This window comes from Oncorhynchus kisutch, linkage group LG28 (genome assembly GCF_002021735.2).
Source record: "Oncorhynchus kisutch isolate 150728-3 linkage group LG28, Okis_V2, whole genome shotgun sequence".
Taxonomy (NCBI): Eukaryota; Metazoa; Chordata; class Actinopteri; order Salmoniformes; family Salmonidae; genus Oncorhynchus; species Oncorhynchus kisutch.
Window position 1 is genome coordinate 30,204,311 of NC_034201.2, and position 15,800 is coordinate 30,220,110.

At 42.0% G+C, this 15,800-nt stretch overlaps 1 protein-coding gene across 1 annotated transcript in view; it reads left to right on the forward strand.

The window, feature by feature from the left end:
- The first annotated feature begins 445 nt into the window (after window positions 1-445).
- LOC109872944 (homeobox protein PKNOX2) overlaps window positions 446-15,800 on the forward strand; it is a 96,870-nt gene continuing 81,515 nt past the window's right edge. The window contains exon 1 of the mRNA XM_020464376.2: window positions 446-554. The gene's annotated coding sequence lies outside the window, so the exon portion shown is untranslated. The remainder of the gene's footprint in view (window positions 555-15,800) is intronic.

Here is a 15,800-nt window from a genome sequence, read left to right on the forward strand (position 1 = left end):
GTTCCGGTGTTAGCAGGTAGCTGCTGGAGTCGCTAGCCTACTGGGAGGACCACCACACTCCCACTGACAGGAGACACGACTAGCCGGTCAAGCGAAAGATCATGTGCCCAACCCTAAATGGATGATTGAACTTAAATCTGTGCACATTAACTGACTGCACTGTACCATAACTCCTTGAAACTTGGGGAGTCCAAGAGCCTATGGAAGTACTAGGCACAAAGGAGTTTATCTCACAGAGACAAAAGGGTCCTTACAGCCAAGAAATTCTATATTCAACATATTTACACACATAATATGAGGGTATTTTCATGACAATACTGTAAAGATAAGAAATATCCGTGGACCACTAAAATGTAAAATTACAATAAAATACTTTGCTTACTGTGTACAGTATGTGGGATATACTGTATGTTAAGAAGTGGCTTTATACATGTGTACCCACACAACAATATTTCCTGTTTTGTAGACTTTGTGTGGAGGACCGGACACTAAGGCGTGGAAGAGCAGACAACGACAACATTGACTACTGCTTTGTTGCAGAGGGCAAACTAACTGTAAGTTTTTCCTTCACCTTTTCACAGTCCTGAAATAGGGAAGTAACACACCAATAGTGTTTGCCTGCCAAGAGCACTTAGGACCTCTGAACAGAGTGCCAGATGTCATTTGCGAACCGATTACAAACCAATTTTACATGTACACTGAACAAAAATGTAAAAACAACATGTAAAGTGTTGGTCCCATGTTTCATGAGCTGGAATAAAAGATCCCAGAAATGTTCCATATGCACAAAAAGCTTATTTCTCGAAAATGTTTAACACAATTGTGTTTACATCCTGGTTAGTGAGCATTTCTCATTTGCGAAGATAATCCTTCCACCTGACAGGTGTGGCATATCAAGAAGTTGATTAAACAGCATGATCATTACAGCACCTTGTGCTGGGGACAATAAATGGCCACTCTAAAATGTGAAGTTTTGTCACATAACACAATGCTACAGATGTCTCAAGATTTGAGGGAGCGTGCAATTGGCATGCGGACTGCAGGAATATCCACAAAACCTGTTGCCAGATAATTTAATGTTCATTTCTCTACCATAAGCCGCCTCCAATGTTGTTTTAGAGGCGAGCGGTTTGTGTGGGAGAGCGGTTTGCTGATGTTAACATTGTGAACAGAGTGCACCATGGTGGTGGTGGGGTTATGGTATGGGCATGCATAAGCCTCGGACAATTGCGTTTTATCAATGGCAATTTGAATGCACAGAGATACCGTAACGAGGTCCTGAGGCCCATTGTCGTGCCATTCATCCGCCTCCATCACCTCATGTTTCAGCATGATAATGCACAGCCCCATGTCACAAGGATCTGTACACAATTTCTGGAAGCTAAAAATGTCCCAGTTCTTCCACGGCCTGCATACTCACCAGACATGTCACTCTTTGAGCATATTTGGGATGCTCTGTATTACACCGTGTTCCAGCTCCCGCCAATATCCGGCAACTTTGCACAGCCTCTGAAAAGGAGTGGGACAACATTCCACAGACCACAATCAACAGCCTGATTTACTATGCGAAGGAGATGTGTCGCGCTGCATGAGGCAAATGGTGGTCACACCAGATACTGACTGGTTTTCTGATCCACGCCCCTAATGTTTTTATTAAGGTATCTATGACCAACAGATGCATATCTGTATTCCCAGACATGTGAAATCCATGGATCAGGGCCTAATGAATTCATAAAAAAATATTGATTTCCTTATATGAACTGTAACTCAGTAACAGCTTTGAAATTGTTTTGTTGCATGTTTGTTTATTTTTGTTCAGTATAGAATCTCATGAAAATGTCGGTAGAAAAATGGGAGATCCACATTAGGTGCAATGTGTGTGACAATTAACTATTGAAGTCTTCTTCATTAAAGTTGATGTTTACATACTGTATGTTTGTTTACAGCACCATTAGAGAAGAGGTTTATTTAGCAGGGCCTAAGTGTAGTGTTTAGGCAAGTGTTGTATATGCATGACTAACATCTGTTATATCTAATTCTGTCGAACTGCCTCTTCCGATCCAACTGCAAGTGTTTTTACCTTCCATGATAAAGGCTAAGACTAAGAGCACACGATTAATTGTAACTCCTACCTTAAACAAACTGCCATGCAAGAGTAGTTCAATCTCTTTGATTTACTCAACTCCTTCGTGGTTCGGTTGAGGTAGCACAACATCAATCATTTAAGGCCTCTTCCTAATTACGCCGGCTAAATTGTATTTCCAAATTGGACTTTTTAAGTTGTCTTTACTTTTCACAGGGAGTTCATTTCCCAAAGTTTGGATGCGGCCTTTTCCCATCTTGTTTTTAATAGCAGTCAGATACACTCTAAAAACACTATTTATGTCTTTAATGGCTGAGCGGGCCAGGATGGAATTGACTGGAGTTGACGAGTTCTAAGAGAAGCTGTGGGGGGAGTTCGAGACGAGGGCTTTACCGTGACACTATAATGACAGGCAGCAGTGAGGTGAACTCATTTTTTATCAAGGGGGGAATAGGATGAGAAGGGAGGGTGGAGGGCAGAAAGAGAGGGAAGTCTCTTTAATTGAGTGTGAAAGCAGCTGGGTATTCCGAGCCATTTCCCGCCACAGCAGTGGTGCATTGGTGCTGCCCGTTTCCATATCATCCCAGCCCTAATCGCTTCCATCCCCTGCTTCCTCTCTCCCGCCTCTCCTCTCCCGCCTGGATCCTTCGAAGCCCTGCCGAGGATTGTCTTACGCTTGATTTTGTTAGACCTAACAAGATTTCGATAATTAAATCTCCTCATGGCTGGAGTCACCATCTCGCCTATCGTACAGAGCGATTGTTTGTATAGATCTTTTTAGACAAATAAACATTTTCATTCCGAAGGCAGGGGGAGAGGAGAGGAGGGGGGTGTTGACGGGATGAGGCCTGTGTTGCTCTTTCCGCTCCTCCTATTTTGCGCCAAGCTGCTTGACTGCATTTCTGATAGTCCTTATAGGCTTTTACCTAGGATTCAGTGTGAGGGAAGAGGCAGCCATCCGCACCAGGTACCACTGTCTCTCCTCAGTGGAATGGCAGCCATGAGATGATAGCACAGATAGAACAATGAGCCAGATGTTTCACCGGTTGTATACATCTGAAGCATCCGGTTGGCATTTCCACTCACCACCAAATGGCAATGAGAAGAAGCCCAGTGGCCAGTAGTGGGAGGAGATGGAGCGAGATGGATTTTGGGCGACATTCTGCACATTTTCTCTATTCCCAAAACTATACTGAACAAAAATATAAACGCAACATCAAATCAAATCAAATTTTATTTGTCACATGTGCAGAATACAACAGGTGTAGGTAGACCTTCCTGTGAAATGCTTACTTACAAGCCCTTACAATGCAGTTCAAGAAATAGAGTTAAGAAAATATTGACTAAATAAACTAAAGTAAAAATTAAATAAAAGTAACAATAAAATAACAATAACGAGGCTATATACAGGGGGTACCGGTACCGTGTCAATGTGCAGGGGTACATGCTAGTCTAAGTAATTTGTACATGCAACAATTTTTTTTTTTTACTGAGTTACAGTTTATATGAGGAAATCAGTAAATTGAAATATATTTATTAGGCCTTAATCTATGGATTTCACATGAATGGGAATACAGATATGCATCTGTTGGTCACAGATACCTTGCAAAAAATGGGCCTCACATTGGGACTCAGGATCTCATCATGGTTTATTTGTGCATTCAATTTGCCTTAAATAAAACGCAATTGTGTTCATTGTCATTAGCTTATGCCTACCCCTACCATAACCCCACCGCCACCATTGGGCACTCTGTTCACAACGGTGACATCAGCAAGCCGCTCACCCACACAACGCCATACATATGGTCTGTGGTTGGGAGGCCAGTTGAAAGCTGCTTATGGTAGAACAAAATGAACATTCAATTATCTGGCAACAGCTCTGGTGGATATTCCTGCAGTCAGCATGCCAATTGCACGCTCCCTCAAAACTGTGCACAACATTTTAGAGAAATAAGGTTTTTGTGTGTATGGAACATTTCAGTTCATAAAACATGGGACCAACAGTTCTCATGTTGCGTTTAGATTTTTGTCCGTATAGAATCTGTTACGAATCTGTTAACAGAGTGGACTACATTTTGTAGACTTTACTCTTTGCCAAAAGTTTAAAAAAAATACATTGTTTAGAAGGAGTGCAAGGGGCGAAATGAGTTATTGCACACGTGCACTTCACAAAGTAGGCTTTCCCTAGCAGAAATATGCAAATACATGTTAGAACACACCAATAGGATCTTGCTAGCTCATGCTTGGCTCTGCCCACCTCCTTGCTTGTTCTGCCCACTATGATTAATTTGCTCCCATTGTAAATGACAGGCTGTGGTTTATCTTGGGTTAGTTATAAAAAATATTTGATGATAGTCTCTTATGAACCCTGTCAATGGCTTTCTAGCTCTTTCCATTCCTTCACATCAACGTGTTATTTTATCGATAAATGGGCAGCGATCATGCAGCTTTACTATCCTGATAAGCACAGCCGTTCACCCAATCCACACCGGTCTGTATGGATTAATAGAAAACCTTTTGACATTGATATATGCTTTCATATGCACATATAGTATGACCAATTCTAAGATGGATAGATGCATAAGAATACAAATATTGTCTTCCTCTCCTGTAGTTCCCTTTGTTGTCATTCCTAACAAGGAAACAGCCTGTAAAACTACATGCAATAAAAAGGGGTTTCAGTAACCAACATGTCCCTATCAGTCCCAGTGTATATCTCAAGAAGTCTCCCTGCATTGTATAGCACTGTGTTGTGGTGTTCTAGGGGAAGTGTCACCGGGTGGGCCCAGGTCTAAACATAGGCGATGCCTGGAAGGGGCCTTGAGAGCGTTGTTGACAGCAGCCATTTGTCCTGCTATTGTGGATTCCCCTCAGGAGACTCTCCCCGACTATTGTGGGAGCAGACCTCCTGTTTCCCGCTTAGGCCCTGCACACCCAGTGCCAGGCCTCGCAGTCTCTCTAGCCAAAGGCTCCATTGTAACCCCCTTCCACCTCCTACCTCTAGTCTCCTCTTCCCCTCCATGCCTGCATCACCCTAACTCCCTCTTTGGTTCGGTTCTATCCAGACCTCTGCCACCTCTGTCACCATTGTGGGTGGTGTGGGCAGGCTGCCCGGTCCTGGCAGAGGTGCCCCCTGGTAAAGGCCTGTGCTTGGTGATCAGGTTTCTTCCACCTGTCGCTCAGCTTAGGGAGGGAGGGGATGGAGGGAGGGAGCCAGGGGAGATGCCCAGGCATCTGGCACCAAGCGGGGCTTGCCATGTGCCAAAAGTACTGGATCCAATGTTCTGGACCTTTCATTTAATCTCATTTAATTTAATTTCTCCACTGTGAAGTTCTTTATCAAGGAGGACAAAATAAATGGTGGTAGGGAATTGTATTGTTGGCATTAGTGTTAGCATGTGGCTAATGACTAGCATCTCAAAGCCAGAGGTTAGTTACAGCTAATGTTGCATTGTTGGAATCAAAGCTGTGTGTTTAATGTTTTGATATGTCAATACAAGTGTTTAAGGAATGCCATTAGGACTCCGATGAGTACCTTGTGTACAGTTTCCTGCTCACAAAATTGTATCTAGCATATGAAGTATCTAACACATGCATAGCAAGGTTAGCATAGCATAGTACCGGTACCCTTGTATATAGCCTCACTAATGTTATTTTACTGCTGCTCTTTATTGATTTGTTACTTTTATTGAATTTTTTTCACTTATCTATTTTTTACTTAACACTTATTTTTCTTACAACTGCATTGTTGGTTAAGGGTTTGTAAGTAAGCATTTCACTGTAAGGTCTGCACCTGTTGTAATCGACGCATGTGACAAATACAATTTGATTTGAATTTAGAGAGGGAAGCCATTAAATAGATAACATCTAAAATGCTCACTCTCAGGTGAGTCAACTAAGCTTATTTTAGATTGAAGCACCTGACACCTCCCACTGTCTTTACAGACCATTAAATAGTGTACGTTGCCATTTCCAATCCCACAAGGAAATCCAATGTAAACCCTTGAGAAAGTAATTTAGCCTGCACTGCCTCCATACATACCAAGCCATATTAGTGGATAATCTGTGAAACTGTGAGCCTAGGGTGCCGCCTAGGGTAAGGGTATTTTCCAAATGTATTAAACGATTTAGCTGTCAATTCGATAATGGAACGAAAAACGGAAAAAGGTAACAAATTGGAGTACGCCTGTAAATATAGTCCTGCAACTTTTTGTTGGGCAATCTCAAGTTAACCTGTATGCCTTTTATCATAACTGTTAGCACACTAGCTACCCCGCTAGCTCCCATCCCATCTTTCTTGCCATCTCAACCTTAACCATCATCCCCCTGTGAAACCCTTACATTTCCTCACCCTGCTAGCTACCCAACCCTGCTCTTGTTACCCCACCTACCCAGCAACCCTAATTCTAATTATGTTGATTTAACTTAGCCACAGCCCCCTCCTCCATCCATCCCTCCATCTGAATGGAAGCTTATTAGTTTGATTTTTTTTATTATTCCCCATTTCTTGGGGTCCCTGTCGGCATTTCCAATTACTCTCACCGCGCGGCTGTAATTGCCTCCTTGCTAATGGCCGCCAGACAATCGTGCTAAATGAGGTGAGGCTGAGAGGCTGCGAAACCGACTTCATTAAGAGCTAATGGGATTTTATTGGGGGGACTGAAGACCCAGCTCATCATAAAGGGACGATGGAAGGAAAACAAAACAGATGGAGAGGAAGAGCCGAAAGACTCTGCGACGTAGCTCCCTGCGTAGGCAGCAAAACACTACAACTATAACCTCACCTCACCACACCATCAACCCCCCACCCCATCCCTGTAAAACATTATAGCGTTATTGAAAGGCCTGGAGGGTGGAAGGTTTTATAGATTGTCTGTGGGCTTCCACGTGTGTCATTGTATTTCAATTATAGTAAAAATTCAAGTTTTTTTCAGAATGTTTATTTGTCTTTGTTAAAAAGTATTCTAGCCTCTAATTATGTAGCACTTAACACAGAAAAAAACATTATTTCACTTGCAATCTTCTCTCTCGATTTTAAGCAGATCAATACCGAGTCAAGTTGGTAATATCACAGTTAAGTTTTTCATCAGCTATATGTACAACAGATACAGACACTAACTAATTCAGTATATTAAGTCATTTAAAAAAATAGTACTGGTGAAACTTCCAGACAGACAATGCCCTGGTTTTAATCCAGTTGAGGCATCGAACGTGCTGCGCTGAGATTGAGTTAGCATTCGTGCATCTGTGCAGTGGGGGATATGGCAGTGTTTGATGCACTCTGAAACAAGGAAAGTGCTCAACTCAAAAAGAGGGCACACAAAATGCTACAAGAATTTAACAGCAGCAACGTTTGGTTTTGTACATATTGTTAAAATACTTTTGCAAGTGTTCGGTTTATGTATTTTATAGGGGAAAAAGAGATGATAACTTCTTCAATGTGCAGATGATATCTATGGAATGGAAATGATAAGATGTTAAGATGTTTTCCAACCCAGACATGTACAGAATGTATACAGTATGTATGCATTTGGTACAGATGCCAATGAAATGGATTTGAATATTCCCTCGTCTGTCATCAGTCTGCCCTTGGTATGCATGTGAAGTTTGTATACCATTTTGGAGAACCCCTATAGGAATTGCTACATTGTGAAGCTTGCGGTTGCGGATCAGTTGCCCATACTTTAATCCTCTGCGCCATCTTAATTCTGCTACGGTTGGCCTGCTGTGGGATTCAGCTCAATGGGCCTTTTGGCTCCTCTGTAAGAGGGTCCTGCCAAAATCTATTACACGGTGAATAAAGCTAAGTGTTCACCTGCAGGAGCATTTAGACCCAGTGTGTAATGGATAATGTAAAGTGAACATCAGCTACTAATCTGACTTTGCTCCATTCTGTCGCCATTCAAATATCTTGGCTACTCAGTTCATTCACAGGAAATGAGAAATCGTGATTTGCACAAAATACACGACTGTTTGGGATCATAAAACGACATGTTTCTAACTGACTGACTTGTCCTAAGCAAAGTCTCTCAAAAGACAATTGAACGATTCAAAGTTTCCTGGCCTCCTGAAAAACTTCCAGTCCAACTTTACTCTCTTGCTTTTCTTCCACATATTCCTTGTCTTCATCCACACAAGACAGTGTACTCAGTGTGTGTACCCAGTGTTTGTTCTGGGTGGTTGTAGGCCTGTGCTGGGTCCTGCAGCCGATTTAGCCCTGGTCCTGGTAGTAACAGCTGTTCTCCAGCTGCCAGTAGCTCCTGCTGGGAGTAAAACAGGCCCAAACCTCCAGGGTCAGAGCTGTGGTATGGCGGTCTCCACGGCAACTGGCGGAGGATCTAGAGCCCTGAGAAAAATCCTGCCACTGAGATGAGAGAAGCGCTATGGCGCGCCTCTGAGCACAAAACAGGGGAATGCGAGCGCTCCCGAGTGGGGAGACAGGGAGAGGGAGAGAGAGAGAGGTGGATAGAAAGGAGTGAGGGATGGGGAGAGGAGGGAGAGAGAGAGGGAGGTAGGGAGAGAAAGAGGATCCGGAGAGGCGGGTGGGAGGGAGGGAGTGAGAGAGAAGCTTGGTTTTAGCCCTGACAAAACAGCAGTTGTCATGTTAACCCAACCCCCTCCTCCTTCTCCCCTTCCTTCTCTCTTTCAATCTCTCTTCAACCCTTCACCTAGCTCAGTTATTCCCCACAGGGAGTGAGGCTATGGTGGGAGCCTGATCTTCCGCCTCCAGAACTCAGAGGCAGCGTTCGAATGACTGAAACACTATATGTAAGACTTAAAAAATGTCCCTGGGTGCCATCTTGTATTCAACAGTCCAACCAGTGATGATTAGAACAAAAAATCCCTATACCTTTGCCAAAATGTTGAGTATTTTTGTTATATTACACCAGCACCGAGCAAGCTATATTCTATGAAAATAAATGCTATTTTATGATACGTTGTAATTCAATAAACTTTTCATGCAAAGTAAGGTTATTTCATTTGATTTCTGCTGGTTCAGATAAGTTTGTTACTCTAACTTCAGTAATGAGGTTATGCCTACACTGTTATTCTCAAACTGCAGACCACATCAAAGCTATGTACACTGTGGTAGGCAATGACTATCAAATTGTTAATTGTTATATATTTCTGTGTTCACACAAAAACATAAGAATAAAGCTTCCACCCACCATCCTTATGTACAAACAACATCTCCAAGATTCAAATCAGCACAGGAGACAATAGAAACAGTAACGGAAAGAGTAACAGGTGTTAGCGAAGATGCAGTGCCACTTGAACCACCGTATCTGCTGATCAAGGTTTCGCTTTAAGTGAAAGGAGAAATGCTTGGCATGCTTTGTGGACCTTCTGATGATAATACATGTAAATGAGTTTAAGACAAAGGGAAAATTGAGAATCAAACCATCTATTGTTATGGTACATGAAACATTTTCAGGACATTGTTGTTCTGTTCTACATGTAGAGTCCACCAAGCTTCACCTGTAGCTTGACATGTAAGACACACAAACAACACTTGACTTAGAGGGAGGGGAAAATAATGCTTGTTATTTACCTCAAGGTCAACACTTTTTGCCCAAACAGTGACAGAAACACAGAAAGAACGGCGGGGTTGCACTGTCGGTTTCTATGGTAACAGGCTCCTTGCGAAAAGGTCACCGTCAGAGGCAGCCTCAGAAAGGCACGAGGATTATGAGGGATTTGGAGGGGGAATAAAATCTGTTAAAAAAAATATATAAATACATTTCTTCTTTAGAATATGTGAACGATGATAGAAACATTTGATTTGAATAGTGCAATTACATGGCTCCAAACGACAAGGGCCTCTCTTTTTTCTTATGATTTCTTTATTTTCTTATGATGTCAGAATTGAAAAGGGAGTGTGGTCGGCAGTCGACTGCCAACCAAGCTTTGTGCTCGCAGCTGATACGTACCTGCCTTGCCCCCTTAATCACTGGCGGCTCCTTCCGTTCCCGTCCCTCTCAAGTCATTTAATTAAGTCAGTCTCGCTGGCATGGCTGGCAAAGATAATTGGAGTGGGTTTGGGATGCCATTTACTCTAAATGTCGGCTGTTTCTTTCCTTTCTTCTCGGTATGCCTTGGTCTGTCTCAGTCTACCTTTCTCCCCTCATCTTCTGGCATGGAGGCTGATGGAGCCACCTAGCTCCCCTTCTCTCTTCTATCTCTCTTTCGCTTCCATCTTATATTCAAATGTAAAATATGGATTAACCTTGTCTGTGTCGTGCGTGGCACACCGCAGAGAAGTTCCTGTGAATTGCAAATTTGGGCCGACGCTGCAATTTATTTTAAATGGCAAATCAGGCGAGGGCAATTTATTCCTCTTTGAAAAAAGTTCTCACTGTCAAGAATACTGAAAACTTATTGGGAAGACATTTTACAATAGCTTAAGAATCATTGATGATGCTTTATGATAGTGTCAGTGATGTAGGCACTGCTTTGATGATCTCGAAGTGAATCAATTGTATGTTGTTTCTCAAAATAATTTCACATTGCTTCCATATGTAGAGATGGATTATTTATACAGTACCAGTCAAAAGTTTAGACATACCAATCATTCAACATTTTTTCCTTCATTTTACTATTTTCTACATTGTAGAATAATAGTGAAGACATCTAAACTATGAAACAACCCATATGTAGTAAACAAAAAAGTGTTAAACAAATCAAAATATTTCATATTTGAGATTCTAAGAAGTAGCCATCCTTTGCCTTGATAACAGCTTTGCACACTCTTTGTTTAACACTTTTTTGGTTGCTACATGATTCCGTATGTGTTATTTTATAGTTTTATAGTCTTCACTATTATTTTACAATGTAGAAAATAGTCCAAATAAAGAAAACCCTGGAATGAGTAGGTTTGTCCAAACTTTTGACTGGTACTGTATATATTGTATGTGACGAATAATGACCCCGAAGTTCTAGTCAAGAGTAGGTGCAGTTGAACTCAGATTAAGACTCCAAAATATGGTTTTGCAACATTGTGAAGAACGTCTAATCTCTTAATAATAATACTTGATTTCAAGTTCTTTGTGTTGTATTGTGTGCATGAGTGGTGAGAGAGCAGGAATGGAGCAATGAGTGATATGTGCAACACTGTAAAAGTGTTAACTGTGTGCAATGTGCCCATGGGTGTTAACTGCACACTTTCTGCCATTTGTAGTGTTCACTTAATTGAGTGATAAAAATAATAGTACATTTACATAACATGTATGTACCCTCAATGTATAATGTGGTATGTGCAGTTTGTGGCATGCACGTTGTGTGTAAGTGTTAAGTAGGCAAGGACTCCTCCTGGCGGGCCCCCTATCAATCACAAAGGGCCGGGCCTGTTGCTGAAAGGGGGCTGCAGTGGGCCACCCATCCAGCCTTGCCACTCGGGGGAGATCCAATGTCCTCAGAGCTCTAATGCACTCCACATGTCCTGTTGGCTGGGGCTGGGCCTGGGCTACAGGGAGAGAAGGAAAACTATGGAGCTATGGGCAGCAGTGGATAGAGTTCATTAGGCACCGAACTGAAGAAAATGGACCGAAACGGGGAGAAACTACCTGAACTTGGCCAATAAGAAACGCTTGTTTTTCGCTTTCCGTTGTAAAACGTTTTTGCTACGTTGTGCACAAATAAATAGGACCCTGGTGACGGCCTGGGAAAGGCCCTATTTCATCACCTTCCAAATGCTTCTAAAAGCCCAGAGGAGAGATAAGATTTCTAGGTTATACCCTGGACTAAGCCCATATATGTTTGAAACAGACAACCCCCGAGTCTCCATCACACAGGGTATTTAGACTGTAATTTCTGGCTGTGTGCTTATACCATTCCCACCTGCACCGCCAGCCACGGAGGCTAGTCTACACATGTAACCGGGATCACACAGCTCTGGCTTCGATGCAGACATACTAGCCTTGATGAGCATTTCGGCAAAGTAAATAGTTATGTGTTGCAGAGAAAGGAGGGAGTTTTGACTTTGCAGACTTGAAGGTAGTGGAAGGGGATGTTGGCAACATTTAATTTGGGACTCTCCTGTGGATTGGCTCACATACGTATTATCCTCGGCGGAGGCTGAGGCAGATGGAGAGACTTGTTGATGCACCTGCAGCAGCTCGCCAATTCAGTTTAGATCGTTGGCTCATGATAGCAGAGCAAGGAGCTCTGTGGGAGTTTTTATTTTTTACATTTTAAAACAACATTGGTAATACTGAGTCCTCATCCTCTCTGTTCTCTCCTGTGGTGGGTGCTGTCCTCTCTTTTTTATCTCCTGACTAGTTTCTCTACATCGCTTACCCCCGCTTTCTTTCTTTATCTACTACTCTTTTCCTCTCCCACTACCTTTCTCTCTATCTCCCACACATGCTCCCCTCCACTCCCTGTGGCATTTGAGAGAGGAAATGTAATATTGGATTGTTTGGTGTTTCCAAGGATTCCATTCGGCTTGGCTCCTGCCCCGACACAAAGACAAACATCAGCTGTCGTTGCCAAGAGCAGCAAACACCAGCATTTTCCTCATTAGTGGCCCCTCTCATTTCAGAGCCCTATTGCTTGGTTTGTGTCCGAGACGTCTCTCCCAGCTCTCCATATGCCCCTGACACTCCACTTACTGTATACCCACTACAATCGTTTCTAATAATGGTCACAAAGTTTTTTTTTAAGGGTATCAATCAGCAAGTTAAATTGGGAACAGTTTGGAACAGTTATCAGATTTCCATTTTATGGGAAAAATACATCTGGATTAAGAGATAAAATTAGGGAAGCGGTTCCTTTTTGCAGGGGATGAAACTGGAGATAGGGATTATAGTCGTTCACTTTCCAATAATTCTGAAGGAAGCATCTATGAACTGGTTTTCAATTAGCTAGCATATTCCATAGCCTAGCTACTGTATCTTTCAGACAGTTTTTAGACTGTGCACCAGTCCCCCCTTTAACTCAACCCAGAATTGGTTACCCTTCGGTTTCCTCACAGGTCCAAACCCACATTGTAAAGGAACACTCTCATGAGGTGAAGGTCTATCTTCCGACCACCTCTCCACAGGTCATCCACCTTGCCCTGGTTCCTCCACATGCTATATTAGTATGACCGCCCTCTGCGGTTCTACAAGACTCTGACGAGGGGTCCTCATCCCAGGCTAAGTCCCTACCCCAGCATCCCCTCACTCCCGCCCCTCTCTACTCTCAAGCGTCCTTTTTGAAATGGAACCCCCCCTAAACCCCTCCCCACCTCCCTGAACCCTCTCTGCCAGGAATCTACTGACAATCCCGGCTGCCCGTCCAACCCTTCTACCTTCTCTAAACCCCCCCACCTGTTAATCCCTCCACTCATTAGCCCCCCTCTGTTCTCCTCAAATATTCCCCCTCGCCTGTCCTTTCCTTTGTAGGGGGGGGGGGGGGTAGAGGGATGGAATCCTCTGCATACAAATGACTAGGTGCTCTAAATCCAATGAGTCCCACCGTCGCACTGGCATGATTTAGGACTTCTAACCCCTTTTAAACATTGTCTGTTTGGTCTTCAGACTTCTGGGTTGTTCCATTGGATCCGTCTATTCTATCCGTTGGTATCAGTCTGTGTGATTAACGGGGGCTGAGCTAGAGTGGGGTCTTTTTTACAAAAACGTCTGTGAAGGCAGAATGGTTTAAACAACAAACTATTAAAAGCTATCTATGAGACTCTCACGAACTATGAGACTCTCACCAACCTTGTAAACTCTGGATTTACCCTCAGTGTCAATTTTAGGTGATGTATAGCTAATATACACTCTCAAACCTGTTGAACTAAGGGCACAGGACATGGAGTCATGCATTGTGCTGCTTTTCAACTGTAACACCAGTCTTACACTAGTGTATACACCCCTATGTTATACTGGGGAAATTGTGTTTCCATAGCTAGGACGGACAGTGAGGACTTGTGAAGAACAGAATCAACAACCTCTGCATCATCAAAACAGTTGCTTTTTGAGGTGTTAAATGTTAAAAGTCCAATTGTAGATTTCTGCCTAAATAGACATACCCAAAATCAATGTTTTATCATGAGAGGGCCATAAACAAAACCTAGTAATGTTTATACTGCCAGAAAGATTAAAATCTCACCTTTAATGTATTTATTTTTTAATAAATTGCTGAGGTGTAGTCACTTTTGAGGACACAAGCTCAAATACAAATATTTTAAAAACATGAAAATATGAACAGTCATATATAGATTTTTTCCCCTATTCAACTAAACTGGGGGAATAGGACTTGAAATTATTTAAAAGCTTTCTAAATGTAGTAATAATCCAATTATGAATGAGTATTTCACCGTTCTTATAACTGTAAAATAAATATGATCTTTCTTAGTGACAGTACAAAATTGGCATAATTTCATATAATTGATGACAGAGTATTTTTAGCCAGCATCTTCTGAGCGACGCATGCCTGCTGACTCGTTATATATAACTTCAGCTTTAAGCACGAGGTCATTTTGTCCCTCTGTGACCAAGAGAAATAGCTCGTTTCAATTCTACAAAATTATTTTCTATTGTTTCTTGTTGACAGCTCTGAATCCATTGGAGAATATTTCAACGAGATATGACTGGGTTTGCTGCATTCACTAGTCTCCCCTTTTATAAGCAGAGCTGCGAGGTTCACAGCCAAGGGAGTTCGATCCTGTCTTGATAGGCCAGAAAATGTGACGTATCGCTCCCTATGCAAATTAGGTGTCTTATAGTTTTCTCAAAGTTGCCGGGATGTCACGTTCATCACACTTACATTGGACCTTTGTTATTCCTAATCAATATCAAGGACCTTGCAGAAATGGAACGAGTCACATCTACAGATTCTTCGGAGTTCTAATTGATGAAAAGTTATACTGGAAAGATCATATTGATTTTGTTTCTAGCAAAGAGATGAAATATGTTGGTATCAACAGAAAGATTAGTGGTTTGGTTCATCAGGCTTGCTTCCTAACTCTATACTATTGCTTAATTTACCCATATCTCACGTATTGTAATATTGTCTGGGCCAGTACATTTGCCTCCTACCTACACAAATTACTCATCATAAAAAATACAAATACAAAGTCTAGCCATCTCCTCTAATTACCTGGCTCCATCTGCACCTTTGTTTAAGAAACTCAATATCATGTCTATTTACGACACTAATGTAAGCCAATTATGCACTTTCATCTACAAATACTCATACCTCCCAGACAGTTTACCTAAACCCTTCAATGGATACTTCCAGGTTCATTCTGAAATCCATCTATATAACACAAGACACTGTAATAACCTTCACCTTCTAAACCTTCACACCAACATATAGTCCATTTTCTATCAGATACAGAGGTACCATACTCTAGAATTCTTATCTTCACATTGCCAAAACCTCATCCCTCAATAACTTCAAGTGAAGACTGGGGGTCAGCCTGATGAGCCAGACTACCCAATAATCCCCTCCATGTAGCCTAACTCTCACACACACATGGACACACTCATAATCAAAATGTTTTTTTTATTGTTTACTGAGTAAATCATGTTCAATCATAAATAATATGCTTTGTTTAACTGATTGAACAGTCTTTTTTCTGTACTTATATTTGTGGTGTGGTTTTCATATAAGCTCTTTTGGGCTTATAACCTCACCTTCCCACTTTTACATGTTTTTACTTTCACTTCTTTTCTTTGGTGCGAATAAATAAAACCTAAAAAACCTATATCATTAGGGGAGAGCTGGGACG